Raw genomic sequence first — 21,971 nt, 5'->3', positions numbered from 1 at the left:
TTTGGAGGTATCATGCCGACTTGTCTCATGAGTTAGACTTTAGTATTATTCAGCTAGATGAAAGCTTGGGTTTTGAGGATGAGCTAGTTGCCATTGTTGATAGACATGATCTCCAGTTGATATCCAAGAGTATTTCTGCAGTAAAGGTCCAGTGGAGGGTTCAACCAGTCGAGGAGGCGACCTGGGAGTCCGAGGATGACATGCGGAGAAGATATCCGCACTTGTTTAGCACTTCAGGTATGAATCTAAACTCGTTCGAAGATGAACGTTTGTTTAAGAGGTGGAGAATGTAATGACATGACTGATCGTTTTGCTTTCTAGATCCTCGTTCCCCTAAATAAGACTTTTTGTACTTGATTTAACTGATTTATGACTTGCGGGGATGATTGGTTCCAGATTTGGAAGAGTTTGGGTTGAAATTGGAACACTTGGTTCCTTAAGGTTGGCTTAAAAGGCCAAGTTTGACTTTGATCAACATTTTGAGTAAGCGACCTCGGAATCGGGATTTGACAATTCCAATAGATTTGTATGATGATTTCGGACTTGGGAATATGTCTGGATTAGGTTTTGGATGACCCGGAAACGTTTTAACGCATAGTAGTGAAAGTTGGTTCTTGAAGGTTTTGGAAGTTCTTTAAATTTGATTTGGAGCGGGTTTTTGTGATATTGAGGTCTGAATGGAATTCCGAGATCGGGAATAGTTCTGTAGTATCATTTAAGGCTTGCACGCAAAATTTGGTGTCAATCCGAGTAGTATAGGTGTGTTTCGTCACATTGGAAGTAAATTGAAGAACTTGAAGTTCATAAGTTTGAATCCATTGGTTTTAGGGTGTGATTCCTAATTTTAATGTTGTTTCAGGCGTTCCAAGGGTTCGAGCGAGTCCGTTTTATGATTCTAAACTTGTCGATATGTTCGGGCGGGGCCCCGGGGGCCCTGAGCATCACTCGGACGAGGCTCGAGCCAAGTTGAAAATGTGAAAAGGAGGTGAAGCTCCAAATTTCTGTCATAACCGCACCTGCGGTTGACCAGCTGCAGGTGCGAGCCCGCAGAAACGGCTAAGCCATCGTAGATACGGCCCAAGGGGAGGAGCCTAGGTTCCGCAGATGCGACTCCTCTTCTACAGAAGCGGTCACCCGATCGCAGATGCGTCCCCAGCTAGCCAGGTCCAATTCCATAGAAGCGAATGGTCTCCCGCCGATACGGTCCCCTTACCGCAGATGCGGAAATAGCTGAAGGCAGTGGCCTTCATTTAATACGGGAGTTGTGTCCTTTTTGACACATTTTACTCCATATTTGGGCAATTTGGGAGCTTCAAAAGGGGATATTTCAACCTAGCTTTGTGAGGTAAGTTATTTCTACTTAATGTGAGTTTAATACATAGTTTATGGGTAGATTACAACATGTAAATTAGTGAAAATTATGGGTTTAGAGTAAAACCTAGGCTTTTTATAAAAACAAGATTTAACCACGAAATTCTTTATGGAATAAAGTAAAAATCATATATTCTTGATCCTTAGGTTATGAGTAACAACATTCTTCAAAAATTTCCGGAATCCGGGCACGTGGGCCCGGGGGTAAATTTTAGGAATCTTGCAATATGGGTTGGAAAATCACTCTAATAGTGGGAATATGAACTTTTGAACCTATATTGATTAGTTTTTACATTATTTGAATAGTTTCGGATTGTTCGACTCCGGATTGAGGGTTTGAGCGCATTCTTGAGTTGGAAGTAGGCCCGAATCGAGGTAAGTCTCTTTTCTAACCTTGTAAGAGGGAAATTTCCCCATAGGTGAACTTAATTAATATATGATTAATTGTGGGGGCTACGTACGCACGAAGTGACGAGAGTTCGTACATAGCTACTATTCCTATTATGTCCAGGTAGTTCTAGGCTTACACCATGTTTTGTGGGCACTGTTATATGATTATGATTGTCGATTTACATTGAATGGAACTAAGTTGAGAATGTCATAATTTCAATGATTTCAAGTAAATATTTATTTTGAAAAGAATTGAGGAATCATTAATTTATATTTATATTTAACCGCGTCGCAAGTATATTCCGCGTGCGAGGTGCTTATTTCCACTACTCTCATGGGAGCGTGTCGTTCGCCTCGGCAAGTTAATAAATGTATATATGATTCAGGCCGTTCGACCCTCGTCAGTACACAGTTTACTTTTATGTTGGATCGGTCCGAACGTCCTCGGTGGTATTTGCGTGTGATAATAGAACTGGAACCCCCTTATAATTCGTATGATTCATTACTTGAAAGCTCATTGTTTTAAATGAAGAAAGTGCCTAGATTTATTAATTAGATGAAATGATTTTCAGTATTGTTTTGTTTGAGCTTGTTGTTATCCACATACATTGTGAATTAAAATATTGAACTTCATATTATTATATTTGTTGGTCCTAGTAAGTGTAGGAGTCGACCCCTCATCACTACTTCTGTGAGGTTAGGCGAGATACTTGTTGGGTACATATTTTTATGTACTCACGCTACACTTCTGCACTTGATTGGGCAGGCTTTGAGGCAGGTGCATCTGGCCATCAGTCCGGCGCGTAGAGTGGACTCTTTGGCTTGAGACTTTCGGTGAGCTGTCCTTCTGAGCCATTCTGAAGTAGCCGGAGTCTTTCTATGTCTTTACTTTTCCTGTCTATTTCCTTTCCAGACAGTAGGATAGTATGATTTTGTATATTCTACTAGATTGCCCACATACTTGTGATACCAGGTCTTGGCACACATATTGGTAGACTTATGATTTTTGGTTTACTATCATGATTTAAGTTCGTAATTATTACTTTCCTCTAATTATGCTTAAGTTTCAAACTCCGAATTTCTTTATCAATAAGGGAAAGTTTTCTCGTACTAATTATTTAAATGGGGATTTACTAGTTGATTAGTGTTGGCTTGTCTAATAATGGTGTTTGACGCCATTACTGCCTAATGTTGAATTTGGGTCGTGACATTGGGGGTGACCAACTTATGGCTTATAGCTGATTTTAGCTTATAATGCTCTTGACTTATAAGCACTTTAGGTATTTGCCAAACAAGTAAATAAGTCAAAAAGAACTTATAAGCTTAGTCAAACACCCTCTAATTAGAGTAAGATAATACTCCCTCCCCGTTCACTTTTAGTTGTATTCTAAAACTAAATTTTCATTTTTACTTGTCACTTTTTGCATATTTTTTATATTTTTCCCTTAGCATTAATTATCCATTCCAAATTATTTTTTAAATCCATTAAGACTATACACCAATTAATATGGGTATCATGATAAATTATACATTTTATTTATAATTTTTTAAGAGATGTGAAAAATCAATAGTGGACAAGTAAAAATGAACGGAGGGATCAATAAGAAACCGGAAGAAAAAGTATTGGCGTTTAAAAAAGATAAGCGTTTGAGCTGAAATTGAAAAAAAGTAGTGATAGTGTTGTTAAAGGTTCATTTGAGGCGCATTTAAATTCTAAAATCGAGTGAAGCTCAACTGGATTTAGAAACGTAAAATACATCTTTGCATGTAAATCAAAATCTTAAATAAGTTTTACTTCATAGATGTTACTTCTCTTTTATATGGTAGGGCTAACAATATTTGTTTTGCTTAACGTTAGGCGTATAATAGGTTTCTGGATTGATTAGATTGTTTTGGGCATTACAGACACACATTTGTAGTATTTTATTCCTTTTACGTGAACTAGTATATGTACCCGCGTAATGCGCGAACTAGTTTAAAGGAAAAAAAGAGCAAAGATAGATATTACAAAAAGATGTATATTGCAGACAAAATTTAACAATCGCATTCACAAAAATTAAAACGAAAAACAAATAGATGAATTGCTTTGAGTTGTTTCTAAAAATATTGTTGGCGTGCTTAGATTACATATCATTTCTTTGTATTCATCAATCAAATTACTGCTTGAATTGATAAACCCTCCATGATTGCATTGAATTTAATTTTTTATTTTTGATTTCTCTATTTGTTGTTTGCATAGCAAAGTTGCTTGATTAGGGTGGCTTCCACAAGTATCATCTGATTTGAAAGTGGCTGAAGTAATTATATTCAAAAAATACAATGGCAGTAGAGATTTGATCAATTGTGGTGATGTGGTTGATGTTGCAGTTGCTTTCCGAGTTTCAGCTGCTTTCATTTGACTGCTACCTCATATCCTGAACCCAATTGGTGGTTCAAATAAACTTTAAAATTAAAATTGCAATAATTGCTTCAAAATTGCTATGTAAAAATCTTTTCATAATTTTGATATGGAGTACTTATTTGTTTCTTATGTACTTTTGACTTTGACGATATTTATTGCGTACTTCATCGGCCATCACGATTTTCTTGGCGGTGAAGTATATTATAGTTTAATATTTCGGGCCATAGGTTTATGTAATATGAGAAAGAATCAGTCACAAAAGAATTTCCAAGTAGCAACCGCTAAATCAAAGCATGCCCATTGAATAAGCACTTGTATTAGTGCCACCAACCATCTTGACATATGTGCAAGCAAGATCAACCTTAGATAAGGCAGGGACGAAACCTAAATTAAACTTTATGAGTGCATATTTTTAGCTTGAAACCTATTATATTTTAAAATTAGAGATTCAGGCTCATTACCAGATTATATAAGTCTGCATCTGTCTTTGAGGCAAGGAGTATAGTGGACCTGACGAATCTACAGATGAGCAATTCAGGCAAGAGGAGTGACAATTTTTGAGTTGAGATACACGAAAAATAGAGTGTATTTGAACCTCCTCAAGAAGCAATAATGTATCGGCAACTTGCACGCAACCTCTATCAAAGCAGTAAAAAGAATAATTAGTAGAAAGACAAGTTTGATGGTTTTATGAAATATTTGACACACAAACCAAATAGTACTTAATTGACCAACTACTTGAATTGGCACCCAAACTCTTTCTGAGGCATGGTATTAACTGACAATATCTTCACATTTATGACTAACCTACACACCAAAAAAAATACAGAATAATGTTTACTACTTGTTAACCTGATTAAATTGGCCAAAAGTGTTGTCGGTGTGTATGCAAGATAGATGTGATTTTTTTAGTCATATATAACACTCAAAGATGTGAAAAGTACAACAACAACAACAACAACAACCCAGTATAATCCCACTTAGTGGGGTCTGGGGAGGGTAGTGTGTACGCAGACCTTACCCCTACCCTGGGGTAGAGAGGCTGTTTCCAAATAGACCCCCGACATCCTTCCCTCCAAGAACTTCCCACCTTGCTCTTGGGGAGACTCGAACTTACAACCTCTTGGTTGGAAGTGGAGGTTCCTTACCATCAGAGCAACCCCTCTTGTCAAAGATGTGAAAAGTAGAAGACCAAAAAATTCATAACTGAATTTAAAAGCATATCTACATTAATTGACAAATAATCTGGACCTTAACTTTTTATTTATTGTACCTCCATAAGTTCTCTTTCTAATGGCACAAGTGGATCGTAGTTTCAACGTCACTGCAAAGAGATATAATTTTTTTAGTATGGTCGCGCAAATCTGGAAAAAGCATGATGACAGAAATTCAGAACCGAGTGCAAAAGGATATTTGTTTAAATATATAAATAATCTAGACCTGAATTTTTTACATATTGTAGTTCTAGAAGTCTTGTTTCTAATGGCATAAGCGGATCGTGATTTTGATATGTCTATAGGGAGATTTTTTTCACTCAAGTCGCGTAAATCTATGAAAAGTATAATATTAAAATACCATAACTAAATTCAAAAGAATATATGTATAAATGTATAAAGAATCTGGACCTTTTTTTGTATATATTGTGATTCCAGAAATTCTCTTTCCAATGGTACCAGCGGATCGTAGTATTGACGTGTCTGCAAAGATATAATATTATCTTACTCAAGACATGTTGTTTCCATAAAGTTTATGATTCCTGAGTTTGTAGATTGAGAAGGAAATGCAAAGAACAGAGAATAGGTATGCACTTCTTCTATGTGACCTTTGAAAATAGAAACACCAAAGCCAAATTAAGAAGTATAAACATCATGAAAAGTCTTTTAGATATATGAATATATAGTTGAATATTTCTCCTAAAGTTCAGCGTGGTGCTTGCATAGTAAACTTACTTGGTCAATGTGGCTTCTGCAAGTATCACAATTGACTTAGAATTACTTGAAGTAAAATGATTGTTACCATAGAGATTTGATCACTTGTGGTGTTGCGCCTAGTGTTGCATCTCCTTTGCGACTCTGGCCTCATATCCTTAAGTCAATCAGTGGTTCACATGAAAAGTTAAAATGACAATTGCCAACCACTGGTTCAAATGTCAAGTGTAGGCTGCATGCTCTTTCTATGTATCTGAAAGCATCTTAAACAATCATTTGTGTATCCATGGAGAGTTTACATTGCTAACATTTATTTGTTTGTTTAGAAGAGGAGGATCAATTGCCAAATTTGATAAGGAGCTCAGTGTAGCACTTCAAGATGTTTCATGAGTTTACTGTTAATGCATAAAATAGTAATCAAGGGAATTAACTCAAGTTAGGTATTCATCATGTCACACCTCCTTTTTACGCTACCCGAAGGTAGTTTTTCCAATTTAAGTAACATTATTCAAAATGAGATTAATTATTCATTTTTGTTCAGAGTCACCACTTGGGATGGTTTATTTTCTGGTGTCCCAAGTCACCGGTTTATTTTAAATCCCAAATCGATGAAGATTTCGACTTTCCTTTTGAAGTCTGCGAACCAGAAATTCTGAATAAGGAATTCTGTTAATCCGAGGGAAGGTGTTAGGTACCCCCGGATTCTGTGGTTCTATCATCGTCGCTTAAACTATCATAATTGGCCTATTATCTGATTTTAGTACATGTTTTAACCTATGGTACAATTTTAGAAATTATTATTCACTTTTAATTAATTTTAGAAAGATTCAACGTTATCTAAAACACGTCTTTGAACCACGCCACATGAAATGCACCCGCGTCCACGACACATTTTATTTAATGCTGCTGAGATTTGGATTTGGGTCACATGAAATGCACACTCGAGTTTAGGAAGGTAATGTTATTAAAATAACGCGCCTAAAACAACTACGCATTTTTAACTTTGCGAGGGCCATAGAAATTTGCTAAATGGAACACCTCGAATTCTAAGGATTTTAAAGAAATAGTTAAATGAGGGCCACACATTTGAGATTTTAGTTTTGGGGTGGCGCACCTCCATTTCGATTTTTTTAAAAAGAGAATTCAAACTAAATTTCGGAGGGCCAAAAGCTATTTGTGTTATCTAATATGACTCACCTCCAATCTAATTAATTAATGGGACAAATGGTAGAGGTCGATGCTTCTAAAGTTACATGTCAAATCTCAATTTTAAACTAATGAACCAAGTCCGAGCTAGCTTTGCGAAGAAGCAACTGCCTTTTAGAGTAAAGACCCAACTACATTTTTCGCCTTACACAAAATTTCTGGCCCAAATTGCGTAGAGATTAAGGAGGAGTCAAAGGGGTAACTTGAGTTCGAACCTCATGACAAACATTTAAAGACCAGACACAATTGAAAGGGATTGATATCGAACTCAACCAGCTGCACAAGGCGGATTTGCATTCGAATCTCCGAGTTTGGGCTTGGATGAGCCCAAGTTCCCAACGAGAACTGGTAAATCAAAAGCTCAAACCCATAACAAATAATAGAGAGCCCAAGCTCTCAGATCCAGAAAAACACCAAGCTAAAACAAATGGCAATCCTCATCAAACCATAATATTATGCTATAAGAAAACCTGCATGCCTTTTTCATTAATTAATTCCCCAAATCACTTAAGTTATAACAGACTTACCTATTCCTTAAAGAAAATCCACGTATACATTTATCCCATTTCGAACCACCATGTCAATATTGGAATCCTGGATATTGAAGGAACAAAGAACAGAGGTAAGAAATTAGCAGTAACAGCAGCAACAATCAACAAAAGAAGCAATCAGTCAATAACCAACCAAACTTCAAAACCAAACTTTCTAAGAAACCAATTCAACCTATTTCAACCCAGATGAATCAGAAGTTTTTCAGATATTGAAGCCTTTTTAAATCAGAAGAAAAAAACTTAATGGATCAGTGAATTTTACTGAAATTTTCAGTTGTTTTCTATTTCTGGATTTTCTAGCTCTCTCCCATCTAAATTGAGCCTCAAGTAACAATGCCTTTATAGGCAAGTTACTACGGCAACCTTAAGGGTTTAGTTTTTTCCCTTTAGACCTTTCTTAATTTTTCTTTTTGCTAGTTAGTCCCTCATTTACTGACTTGTTGGTCAAGTTAGTCTGTTTTTGCAGCTTCTAGGCAGCTTCTTGGGTGGTTATAACAAGATTCCCTTAAGTGACTTACCCAATTTACCCCTATTACCCATGTATTTTGCCTTGAAACCCAGCCAGACTTGAACATGGGTTATGAATCCCCAAACAGGCTCAATGATTCAATGGGCTCAGACTCAACCAAATAAAATTCTTTTAAAATGAGGTCTTAGACTGACCTCCGAGCCCAAATAACAAAGACAAAACCTAAACAAATTCAGAACACTTAAAAACCAAATAAATCGACTAATTAATGATCACAAATAGGTGAGGAACTGATTAGGCTAACTAATTAATCTAAGTGACCAAATCAAAGGTTCTAACAGGATAATTAATAAATCAGAAAACAAATCAAAAGAGAGGAAAGAAACAGAGGTGACACATAGGCGATTTTGAAAACAAAGATGAACGAGACTTACCAGCTAGACTTGAAATCAAGACTGCGACACTGCTTTGACCCAACACAGTGGCAAACGTTTGTTCTTGGTGAAGAACAAACGAGTGTCACTATTTTGTGTCAAAACCGACTTGAAACACCCGAAAAATTCCTGGAAAGACTTGCATGCATGATTCCGACCTTAGACTCTTAAGGCTCAACTCTTCGATTTGATATTCGAGGAGTTCCAGAGATGTTTGAAGAAATCTGAATGACGATTTGGGATGAGGGGGAGAGGACGGTCCTAGGGTGTTAATTTGGGGTTGAATAGAGGTGGCGCTGCCACCGGAGAGAACAAGGGAGGAGCTAGGGTTTCGATCCTTGATCGAAAATTCGAGCAGTTCTGGAAGGATTTGAGAGGAGTTTTTTGGGAATTTGGGATGTGGAGGTGGAGGAGATTGTGGGGTGTTAATCCCAGAGTGGTTGGTGGTAGCGCCGCCACCTTCAGGCGGTGGGCGTTCAAGGGCGGCTACTAGGGTTCAGGTCCGGTTGGAGAGGGGCCTGAGGGAGATGAGAGATGGGGGTAGGGGTACGGGCGTTAGGACATATATATATATATATCAAGAAGTACCCTAGTTCCGGACCGTTGGATTAAGGAGATCCAACGGTCGTGATCAAAGGGTTATCAGAACGACGTCGTTTTGGTTACTGGGGGGTTTGGACCGGGTTGGGACGCGGATCTGGGCCGGTTTTGAGCGGGTTTGGGAAAAAAATACACTTGGGCCTGGGGAGATTGAATTAAAACAGCCCAAATATCAGATTTTGTTCTCCTTTCTAATTTCTTTTTATTTTCAAATCCTTTTCTTTTCAAATTAAAATAAAATTTAAATTAATTTTTTAAACTAAATTAACCTACCCAATTAGATTAATCACTCATCATAGTATTTTCAATAATTAATAAAATCCTAAATTTAAAGAAAAACTATAAAATTCAAAATTAAAGAGTTAAAATACAAAATGAACTATTTTTTTGTGATATTCATATTTTATAAAACAAACCAATGTACTAATTAATCTAAAAAATATAAAATTACATCCTAAATGCAGTGCGTGATATTTTTTACTATTTTTTATGATTTAAATAAAATTAATTATGCACACAAAATGTAAACAAACACGAAAATTGAGCAATTAATTCCTAAAAACCAAATAATAAAAGAAAAATCCTAATTTTGGAGATTCTGTAGGAGTAATTCATGCGAGGCAAAAATCACGTGCTCACACATCATACTTATTCTCATCAAACCGGAGTACATTGTAATCATTGTACTTGTAACTTTCTCAAATGAATTCATGTAATAGTTGTGATGATTAGTGTAGTATTATGCCAGGGTGTCTAAATAATAGCTAATCAACCGGTTGTAAGTGAAGAATAAAGAATTAAATTAAGTTTTAAATTGTCACAATATATAACCACCAAATTGAATATCAGAAAAATCTTATTCTACTTCTAAGAAACTCATATTAGTGAATAAAGTTTCTAAAATGTAAGCCTTTAAATGTTTGTTGTAAACTATCAAATATGTTTCGTGGAGGATAAATTATGACTGATAAATAGTGATGGAAAAAAGGTTCATCGAGGCTTGGTGACATTTTTATATTTTTTTCTCCTCTGAATTAGAATCAGAGTAAATAGAGAAGCATTCACCAATCCTATAAATTGCACCATTCCAAAATATTTCTTTCTTATAGCCCATAAAAAAGGTACAGAGGAATAAAAATAGAATTTTCATGACACATTCCAGTCAAACAGTCCAACCAAAGAGAATTCAACTTTCAATGGCAAGAAAATTGGAGCAACAGAAAAGGTACGCTAACTTTCTCAATTAATTCATTCATGGATATAGAGAATCTAACTTTCAACGGCAAGAAAATTGCAACAACAAAGAAGATATTATCACTTCATTATTCCCTCTTAAATAAGATACTATTTTTAACATCCTGTAAAAGTCAAATTGATGATTTTTCTTCTCTGGTTGCCTCCAACAGGTACCACCCTATCCATTTTGCACTTTTAGCTAGTACGGGCTCTCGTAAGCTTATTCTTGGAGATATCTAGGACATGACTGAAGGCAAGATAGAGGCGTCCGACTTGTATGGCTGGTACCTTCTAATCACATATATATTATTGGCTAATAAAAGTACAAAACCTAAAAGGTATTATTGTTAAACAGTTTTTGGTACAACAATGCTATTCATGATAAATAGGACTCTACAACATATGTATTAATCTAACAAACTAAATTCAATTAGCTTAATTTTATCGCACAACGACTTAGGCGTATGTGCTATTCATTGTAACAGATGTGCATAGAACAACTATTAACTTTAAAGAATGCTTGAATTAATATAACACAAAATAGTTCAATCACTTGCATGGACTCCACTAATTCGCCAATTATTTTAACTTGAACAACACCCTTAGCTAACTTATCAGAGACAAAGAAACTTCGTTGAGAGATGGTTTGAGCTAGCCTCTCAGAGGAACTACCCATGAATACGCACATAGAAATTAAAAAAATATACAAAGAGGAGAGCAAAGTAAAAAATTCAGATTTGCAAATTAGAAAACAGAGAAGCAAAAACAGCAATACATGTTGTAACATTTCACTGAGAAACATATTTGAGGATACATATGTTTGATGCACAAATATTTCAATCGGGTTTTTGCTACTGATTATCCCATGGATATACACATAGAAATTAAAATATATATGCAGAGCAACGCAAAAAATTCATATTTGCAAATTAAAAAATATAGAAGCAAAACGTGATACTGAGAAATATATTTGAGGATACTTCAATCGGATTTTTTGATACTGATTATCCCATGAATACACACATATGCAAATTAAAAAACAGAGTTAGCAAAACATATTATAAGACAATAAAAAATTATTAATACCTTTTCATCTTGTAGAACCAACTCAATTGACAAAGTAGCATCTGAATTATAACAACTTGGTAATGCCTACAGACAAATAACCCGAACTTTCATCTTCCATTGTATTTTTAAAATTGTTATATTATTAATCAAATCATTGTGAGTAGTCATATTTTGCAGAAACTGTATGTCTTCTTGAATTTTTGATAGCAGCAGGAAAGATTTGAATTTAAGAACGGACTATCAATTTGGAGAAATAGAAGTTGGCCGCCAGTTTGGAGCAGTTCCATATGGTTTCATGAGTTATGGTCGTGCGTGAATTTCAATCGCATGGTTGAGGCGTTGAGCATGGGTGAAATTCCTTAATGTAGGTTTTGCATAGGAAATTAAGGGAAAATGGGTTCTAATTGTGAAATTTTAAATAATATAAATCAATTTTCTTTTTTAAAGGTTAAGGAGTAAACAAAGTATGGTTAAAATCAGTTAAATTTTTAAAAGAAATATGAAATTTGAATTAAATAAAGTTCTTCTCTTTAAAAAAAAATATGGTCTTCATGGTTCAAAAGTGGATGAATTATTTTGAATCAATTAATTTAAAAAGAATATGTTTTAAAGAGTAAAAACGTATGTTTTAAAATTTTCAATGTTTAATTTTAAAATTTTAAATAATAATATAAATCAAATTTATTTTCTAAAGTTAAAGATTAAAAAACGTTTGTTTTAAAATCAGTTAATTTTTTTTATAAATAAAGAATATTTAATTTTCTAATAAATAAAAAAATCTGAAATTATGAAGTAGTTTTTTTTTAAAATAATTTTATAGATCCTATTTTTTGGAGGATTGTCTGCCATGTGGCATATTCTGATGATGCCATTTGGCAAAATGAAAATGCTTTTTCTTCTCCTTTTAATTAAGATAGATTAGCGTGGGGGTTGTAACAGAATCAGTAATAATCATAGAATTATTAGCATGTTACGTCAGGGCTTACTAACATGCGACCAAAGGGAGATGATGAGGAAGAAGAAGCAATCAGCTCCGGTGCCGGTTTTGCCAAAAGAGCCGGTACTAGAAACTAGGCAAATAACACCAGAATCGGGTGTTCCCCATGTCTTAGCACTAATTCAATTTGGTCACTGGTGTCACACCTCCTTTTTCACCTACACCCCGGAAAAAGGGTATATGTAAAGGGAGTTTTTCCAATTAAAGGACAATCGAAACGGAATTCGTTTATTTAAAGATTCAGAGTCGCCACTTGGGAGATTTATGGTGTCCCAAGTCACCGGTTGAATCCCGAATCAAGGAAAAGATTGACTCTGTATTACAGTTCGCGAACCAGAAATCTGAGTAAGGAATTCTGTTAACCCGGGAGAAGGTGTTAGGCATTCCCGAGTTCCGTGATTCTAGCACGGTCGCTCAACTGTTATATTTGGCTTAAATTATCCGATTTTAACAATTATAAACTTATGTGCAAATTTTAACCTTCAACCGCTTTTACTCAATTTTTAAAAGAAAGTTGAACGTCGTCTAAAACATGTCTTTAAATTGCGTCACATGAAATGCACCCACAATCCTGAACACATTTTATTCAACATTTTGGGATTTGATTTGGGTTACATGAAATGCACACCCGAGTTTAAGAAAGTAACTTTATTAAAATACGCGCCTAAAACGACTAACGCGTTATTATCTTTGGGGGGCGTAAAATTCGCTAAACGGTCAATCCCGAATTCTAAGTAATTTAATACAGACATTTATTGAGGGCCCCGCGATTTAGGCATTTTATTTAGCGAGGCTCATCTCAGTTTATTATTTAAAAGGCAAACCTAAAATCAACTATGATTTTCAATTTTTATTTGTCTCTAATAATAAAAGAAAAAGTCCTAATTAATTTGTTACTAGACCAAATGATAATTCTGCACCACAGTCTAGCCATTGGGCTCCAGGATAAGCCCAACAAAGAGAAATTACATCCAGGCCTGTACCCCAAAATTGGCCAGTCGCAGACCTTGGCCGAGGTCCAAACATGAAGGGAATTAAAACTGGACCTGGGCCCGCGTCAGAGGAGCTGAAGTTAAACTGCCGGAAACAGGCCGCTGGGCCTTGATCTTTGTACCAAGCAAACTTAATTCAATTAAAACGAATACTACTGAATTTGTTTCAAGCTATTCCATGTGCACTCTATAATTTGTAACAAGTAAGAACAAGGTACACCTACTCAAATTAGCAAGCACTGATCATTTTGATTCCATTGGGTCATGCCTAACTAATGTATTACCACAATATTCCGAAGGCAATGGAGTGATTAACGACTGAGTTGAGCTATCAAACACACTTCGCCAATTTAAGTGCATATTCCCTGATCTTAAGCTCAAATCACTGGTGTCAAAACTAAAGTGTTGCACTTACTAAATCAATTATTAGGCCCGATTTTAACATTATCATGATCTACATTCTGATTTCAAAACCAATTTTAAGCTGTAATAAATAATTATCACATGAATTCAAGATACACTACACTAAAACTACTATTCAGAATGAACAAATTCTAATTCAAATTTAACAGTCCAATATAGTTCAAAGTCCAGATTATTACACATCAAATCTGATTTGCATCAAACAATGTACACACTAACTAACATTTATCTAGCCATCAGTGTACAACACATAGAGAACATGAACATGCTGATCTTATTTCTATTTCAACAGCTACATCAGGGTAGTTTTGAGACGTGTACCTGGTATGTAGAACAGAAAAATGGGGTAAGCAATCAGCAACAGCAAACATCAAAATACAGCAGCAGAAAGCTCAACACAGTAGCTTTAACACCTCAATCCAGAAATCCCAGCAACACGGAGAAAACTAGTAAAAATGGAGAAGAAAAATAGTCCGGAAATCTTTCTTTATTTTCTCTTTCTAGCTTTGAACTCTCTCTGGTGTTCTTCCGCTCTCAGTATTTCAGAAAATTTGGTTCTATCTTTTTGACTCTCTCCAAAATGAATTCTGTCCCTGTATATCCAGTGTATCCAGAGTGTATATCGAGCGTATACCGCTCTCTCCGCCCCCTCTTTTTTTCTTCTCTCTATCTATTTTTCCTCTTTTTTTTGAACCCCCCTTCTTCCTAAATTTTCTCTTCTATTTATAGCAAAAATTTTGAAATTTTTCAGATTTGTTTTTTTTAATTAAAAGAAATCTCACTTACAAATTGCTTTTATTTTTTTAGAAAAAAAAATCCCACCTTTATTTACTTTTATTTTTAAAATTCCAACTTTAATTACTTTTATCTTATTTAAAATCCCACTTTTTATTTTTTTAAAAGAGAATCTCACTTTATTTAACTTTTCTTTAAAAAAACAAACCACTTTCTTTTCCTTTTTCTTTTAAAAATGCTACTTTCATTTACTTTAAATTTTTTAAATTTACAGATACCTTTATATTTATTTTTTAATTCCAACCTTCTTTTACTTTTTAGTCTTTTAAAATTTCCACAAATTTTTTTTTTAATTTTCTACATTCTTTTACTTTTTAAAAAAAATAGAATTCCACCTATTTTTACTTTTATATTTTTTTTTATTCAATACTTCCCTTTTTCTTATTTTTTAAATCATTCCCGAATTTATTTATTTTTTAAATAATATTTTCGGTTTTTTTTATATAAAAAAACAAAAAATAATAAAAAAATATTAATAGTGATAATTCATCTTTTAATTTTTTTTTGTGTATTTTTATCCTATAATAAAAAGTGTAATAAAACTAAAATAATAGTAGGTTAAAACCCCCTAAAATATTTACATAAAAGAAGTGATAAAAAATTAAATGTTGTAAAAAATTAGGTGTTCACAGTTGCCCTTTTTTGCTCGAAAACACGAAGAGCTTTTGGGCAAATATAAAGTGAACAATGCGACTAATTTTTGATCATATCGTTATTCAAAAGAGGAAGAAAATAAAAAGGAAAGGCGCAACCGAGTCCTGGTTTTGGACAGCCTACATATCCCTGGTTATAAGGGAATCAGGTCGCGTGTAGTTCAGAATTTTTGGTAGCTGGGACTACCATGAAGCTGTGGTTTTACTGTTACTGATGTTGCTGATGCTGCTACTGCTTACTGACCTCCTTATTACACCTTGATAAAAAATAAAGAAGTTATACTAAGCTATGATCTATGAATTACAAAGATTTATTCTCAAACTTGGTCATGGGACTGTTGTTGCCTTGTTGCCTCGCTGTCTTGTTGCCTTGTGTTTCCTCTGATGTTTCTTTACTTCTGACTTGACTTGTATTCTCTCTTGATTGCCGAACTCGAACTGCTTATTTCCTTCTTGTGAGCTTCGCATTATTTTTCCTTCGAAGCTTGAACTGCCTTCTTCTGACCACCATTGTCTTCCTTCTGATTTCTGAACTTGAATTTATGCTGGGGATTTTTTGTTGTATTCCTCTGCTTTATTGACTTCAACAACTACTTAAAAAGATAACGCCTTTCCGTTCTCCAGGCGGGCTCCTGACCTCAAAACTTGAAACGTAAAGACTGAAATGTATTCCTCTGTTATATAGGCGGGCTCCCAACTTCAAAACTTGAAATGTAAAGACTGAAATGTATTCCTCTGTTATATGGGCGGACTCCCAACTTCAAAACTTGAAATGTAAAGACTGAAATGTATTCCTCTGTTATATGGGCGGGCTCCCAACTTCAAGACTGGAAAATAAAACGCCATTCCTCTCTTCAGGCGGGCTCCTGACTTCAACAACAACTTAAAAATAAAACGTCATTCCTCTCTTTAGGCGGGCTCCTGATTTCAACAACAACTTAGAAAATAAAACGTCATTCCTCTCTTCAGGCGTGCTCCTGACTTCAACCAACAACTTAGAAAATAAAACGTCATTCCTCTATTCAGGCGGGCTCCTGACTTCAACAACAACTTAGAACTGCATTCGTATTGCCATTGTTCCCCCTTGCCTCCGGCTCCTGACTTCAACAACAACTTAAAAATAAAACGTCATTCCTCTCTTCAGGCGGCTCCTGACCTCAACTATAAATTAAAAAATATAACACCTCCATTCTCCAGGCGGGCTCCTGACTTCGACTACAACTTGAAAATATAACAACCTCCATTCTCCAGGTGGGCTCCTGACTTCGACTATAAATTAAAAAAATATAACACCTCCATTCTCCTGGCGGGCTCCTGACTTCGACTATAAATTAAAAAATATAACACCTTCATTCTCCAGGCGGGCTCCTGACTTCGACTATAAATTAAAAAATATAACACCTCCATTCTCCAGGCGAGCTCCTGACTTCGACTATAAATTAAAAAATATAACACCTCCATTCTCCAGGCGGGCTCATGACTTTGCCTATAAATTAAAAAATATAACACCTTCATTCTCCAAGCGAGCTCCTGACTTCAACTATAAATTAAAAAATTATAACACCTCCATTCTCCAGCTGGGCTCCTGACTTCAACTACAACTTAAAGATATAACACCTCCATTCTTCAGGCGGACTCCTGACTTCGACTATAAATTAAAAAATATAACAACTCCATTCTCCAGGCGGGCTCCTGACTTCGACTATAAATTAAAAAAATATAACACCTCCATTCTCCAGGCGGGCTCCTGACTTCTACTATAAATTAAAAAATATAACACCTTCATTCTCCAGGCGGGCTCCTGACTTCAACTACAACTTAAAGATATAACACCTCCATTCTCCAGGCGGGCTCCTGACTTCGACTATAACTTCGAAAAATAAAGCGTCATTCCTTTCTTCAGGCGGGCTCCTGACCTCAACAACAACTTCGAAAATAAAAACGCTATTCCTTTCTTCATGCGGGCTCCTAACTTCAATCAACAACAACAACAACAACCCAGTGTAATCCCACAAGTGGGGTCTGGGGAAGGTAATATGTACGCAGACCTTACCTCTACCCCGAGGGGCAGAGAGGCTGTTTCTAGGAGACCCTCGGCTCAAGAAGGCAACAAGAGACACTATATTAGTACTATCAATAAACTCATAATAAAATAACATAAAATACCATAAAATCCATAACATAACATAAATACCATAAAATAACAAAATAACAGCAATATAAGAGATATAGGAAATACGAGAAAGATGTAAGGTATACTAATAAACAGCAGATAAAGCCCATCATCAGTAGCTGATCAATAGCATCCTAAGACTAATTCCTAACTGGCTAGTTTCACTCTAGTGCGCTGTAGGAAAAAAAAAAGAAATCACAATTTCCCCTAACCTACAACCTTAATGCTCGATCTCCATAATTCCCTATTTAGGGCCATGTCCTCAGTAACCCTAAGTCGCGTCATATCCTGCTTGATCACCTCTCCCCAATACTTCTTAGGTCTCCTTCTACCTCTCCTCGTACCCACCACAGCCAGTCGCTCACACCTCCTCACCGGTGCATCAGTGTTCCTCCTCTGAATGTGCCCGAACCATCTGAGTCTCGCTTCCCGCATCTTGTCCTCCATAGGGGCCACACCCACCTTCTCTCGAATATCTGCATTTCTAATCTTATCATTTCTTGTATGCCCGCACATCCACCTCAACATCTCATATCTGTAACTTTCATCCTCTGGATGTGTGAGATCTTCACTGGCCAATACTCGGTCCCATACAACATAGCAGGCCTAACCACTGCCCTATAAAATTTACCTTTCAGTAACGGTGGCACTTTCTTGTCACACAGGACTCCCGTCGCTAACCTCCATTTCATCCACCCCACCCCTATACGGTGTGTGACATCCTCGTCGATCTCCCCGGTCCCCTGACTTCAATCAACAACTTCGAAAAATAAAACGTCATTGTTTCCCCTTACCTCCTGAACCATTTTCCTTCTAACTTGAATTATCTTTCTTCAAAACTACTTCCCTCAAAACTTGTACTGTCTTCCTTCTTCAAAACTACTTCCCTCAAAACTGGTGTCTCATTTCTCTGCGAACTGCTGGGGATAACACTTTTTCAAAAATATGTTATCTTACTCCTTCAAAGACTACTTCCCTTAAGACTGATGTTTCATTCCTCTGCAAACCGTTTCCTTTTGCAAAATTGGTCTTCCTCTTTTTTCTCATTTTTTTTTCTTCTTCTTCTTTTTATTTTTTATTTTTTTATCTTCTTCCTTCGAAGACTACCTCCCTTAAAACTCGTGTTATCTTCCTCTTGACATTGCTTTAAAACTTATTTTGCCTTCTCCTGAAAAACTGCTGGGGATATCGCTTTTCACCAAACTTGTGTTAAACTTCCCGAAAATTTTCGAAATGAACGAAAATTTTCTGCCCTAGTTTGACAATCTTTCTTGTGGCGCATCTTTCCGTCATCAGTAACATTCCCTGTCCCTGCTTCAAATCAAAGAAAATTTGGTCAATTTAAAACGTGGTGCTTGGTTGTGATACTCCTGCTGGGGATGCTATCAACCATTTTCCCATCTATGCGTTGTCTGACCATCTTGAAGCTTGGCTGATACCTTCCGACCTTCTTGACGATTCCTTATTCACAAACCTCTTAACCATTTTCCCAGTCTCCTTATCTGACCTCATGTATTTTCATGACAACTGATTTCACTTGAAGATCTTGCATGTTCATTGATTAACCACTCCCTCCATCGTCTGTGTTACTAAAATAACTTTTTCCGGTGCAGACCCAATATCTTCTTTTGCGGTACTGTCCGTGAACTGGCATTTCCCCAACCTATGAGTCTCCTATGAATTTCCCAATTATGTCCATTGCTTTCCGCGTTGTTCTTTCTTGATTTTCCGCTGGCCTTGGCCTTATAACCCTCGATTTCTGCTGGGGATATCCTTCTTGACACTGGTCCATCCTTTTGTCAATCTCATCATCGAATATACCCTCGGTTCAATCCCCCTGGCCCTCTTTTTGTTGCACTGTCCCTGAATTGATATGGACCAATCTTGGGTATTTTGCGCGAACCTCAAAGCATGTTGACTATTACCAGCTCATTGCGCTTGTTCTTTCCAGACTTATACCACTTTGATGTACTAGTCAGATCTCGTCTTGCATAATTGGAAAGCTGATGGCAAATTTTGAAATCATTTCTCGCTTGTTCTGACCAAAGAGACTCAAGAAGAGGAAATGACAAAGGTAAAAGGAACAGAGTAAAAGGCAAAAGAAAGAGATGACTCCTAACAAGAAAACTACAAAGTAAAACCTATCAGATGTGGATACCAACTCTATTGGCCATGACATGCACACGTGGCCTATCCTCCGTCGTTAATCGCCTTTCACAATCTTCGTCTGGTGCTTTCCTGTATGATTCTAAATCTTTATTCGACTTGTAGTGCCCGAAGGGTTTTCACTATCAAGCCTCTCTCATTTTGGTTTTTCTCTCAACTTATAGCCGCCTCAAGGTGCCCATGAAGGTTTTCACCGATAAGACTCTCTCATTTTATTACTTTTCTGCCGGGGATCAGAGTGTTATTCTCGACTTCCATTTGCATGACTTGACATCTTTCGAAGACTTGTCAAAAGGTCTTTCTTTGGACCGTAACGTGGGGTTTTGGATAGGGCTAGAAAGAAAGAGTACTAGCGGCTCAAAACGAATCAATTTGGGTTCAAAATTTACAACCTTCGGAACCGGATTTGTTTACCTCAAACACAACTTCTGCCCCAGTTTCTGCTTGGGGATTTTTGATTTTTTGTTACACTATGACCGAGCCGTGAAGCGCCTACGTATCTTCTTTGAGTAATCAGGTCAGACGTAGTTCCCAATTCCTCTTTTTGTTTTCCTTTTCACTTATTTATTATTTTCTTTTCTTTTCTTTATTTTTCTCATTTCTCATTTCTCCTTTCTCCTTTGTCGTTTTGTTGTTTTGTTGTTTTGTTGTTTTGTTGTTTCTGTTGTTTTCTTTTCCTCTTTTTTTTTCTTTTTCTTTATCTTCCATGCTTGTGTTTTCTAGTCTTTGCTACTGATTCCGAACGAGGGGTACGAAAGAAAACCAATAAGGCTCAAAAGGGTTAACGAAGGATAAAGTGTTTAGATAGCAGAATAAAATGTCTTCGTCATTCCAATCTTCAGAATATGCCAAGCACAAACGACACAATTAAACGTTCGCCACATCTTCTAATTGTGCCAGACTTGATAACCATATCCATACATTCGCATTTTCATTTGTCATTTTTAAAGCACCGTTGGACAACACTCTCACTTTCGTTACCATGAACGACCCCCTTGTCAATATGGCTAACTTGCTTTTATGGTTTTCTTTATGTTTTACCTGCCCCAGTTTCACGTGGCTCGGGCTTCAAATAATCTCAAGTTGTTCCTATTTCCCTTAAGTGTCCCGATCATCTCCCAATGGCTTTATAATTAACTCTTAAGATTAGGCCCAAACTGTGCGCGCATGTCATGTCACTAGAATCGGCGTTGAACAAAGACAAAACAAAAGGATAAAAAGAACTAAACAAAGAAGATGACTGGAGGTAACAAAAGACCGGAATTTGCATTAGACAAGCGGTGAAACGGTTCGTATAACGAAACAAGCAAAACAACTGGGGTACAACCTTGGAACAAACCTAAAACAATCCTAGACAACACTAAACAAACCACTATGACAAAATGGAAGGATAATAGGGTTTGACACAAGACAATATCCGGATTACAACCCTGCAAATAACTCGGACAACAGAAATGATAACAAAATGAACCACCAAAGCTCCGCTCCGGCTGGCCAAGAAAGGGAGCGTCTTCCCAATTACCAAGCACGACATCTTAGCCACTGAGCTTCGCATCAAGACCACCATCTGCTTCAACATCTTCAACTTTAGTCAATAACCTAAGAGGGTTCACATGCTCTTTATTACTGTCGTCAATCGCAATCACTCCTTCGTGAATCATTCTTTCTATTTCCCTTTTTAATGAATGACAACTCTCAATGTTATGCCCTGGGACATTGGAATGGTATGCGCATCATGTAGTAGGATCAAAGCTTCTTGCATGTGGATCTGGAGTATATCCGGGGAGCGGCTCAATCAGGCCAGCATGCTTTAGTCTTTCAAACAGACTTGCATAAGATTCTCCGATAGGGGTGAGAGCCTTTCCTCGTTTCAGCAACCTCTCATTCCTAAATGCCTGATTTGGTCTAAAACCTGATCCAGGGGGTTTCTAGTGTGCTCGTGGGGGTGGATAGGCATTTTGTGGAGCTGGTTACTTGGAGAGTGAAGCATGTTTTTGGGAGTCCCGTGGAGAGAAGTAGCGTTGGAAAAATATAGCTGGACGACGAGTGATGGAGCTTCTCGGGTGGCAGGGAAAATTGTCATAAGTGGGTAGATATGGAGAGTATGGAGGATCGTCC

Source organism: Nicotiana tabacum, chromosome 3 (assembly GCF_000715075.1).
Source record: "Nicotiana tabacum cultivar K326 chromosome 3, ASM71507v2, whole genome shotgun sequence".
In the NCBI taxonomy this organism is placed as follows: Eukaryota; Viridiplantae; Streptophyta; class Magnoliopsida; order Solanales; family Solanaceae; genus Nicotiana; species Nicotiana tabacum.
This window is presented reverse-complemented; position numbering follows the sequence as displayed.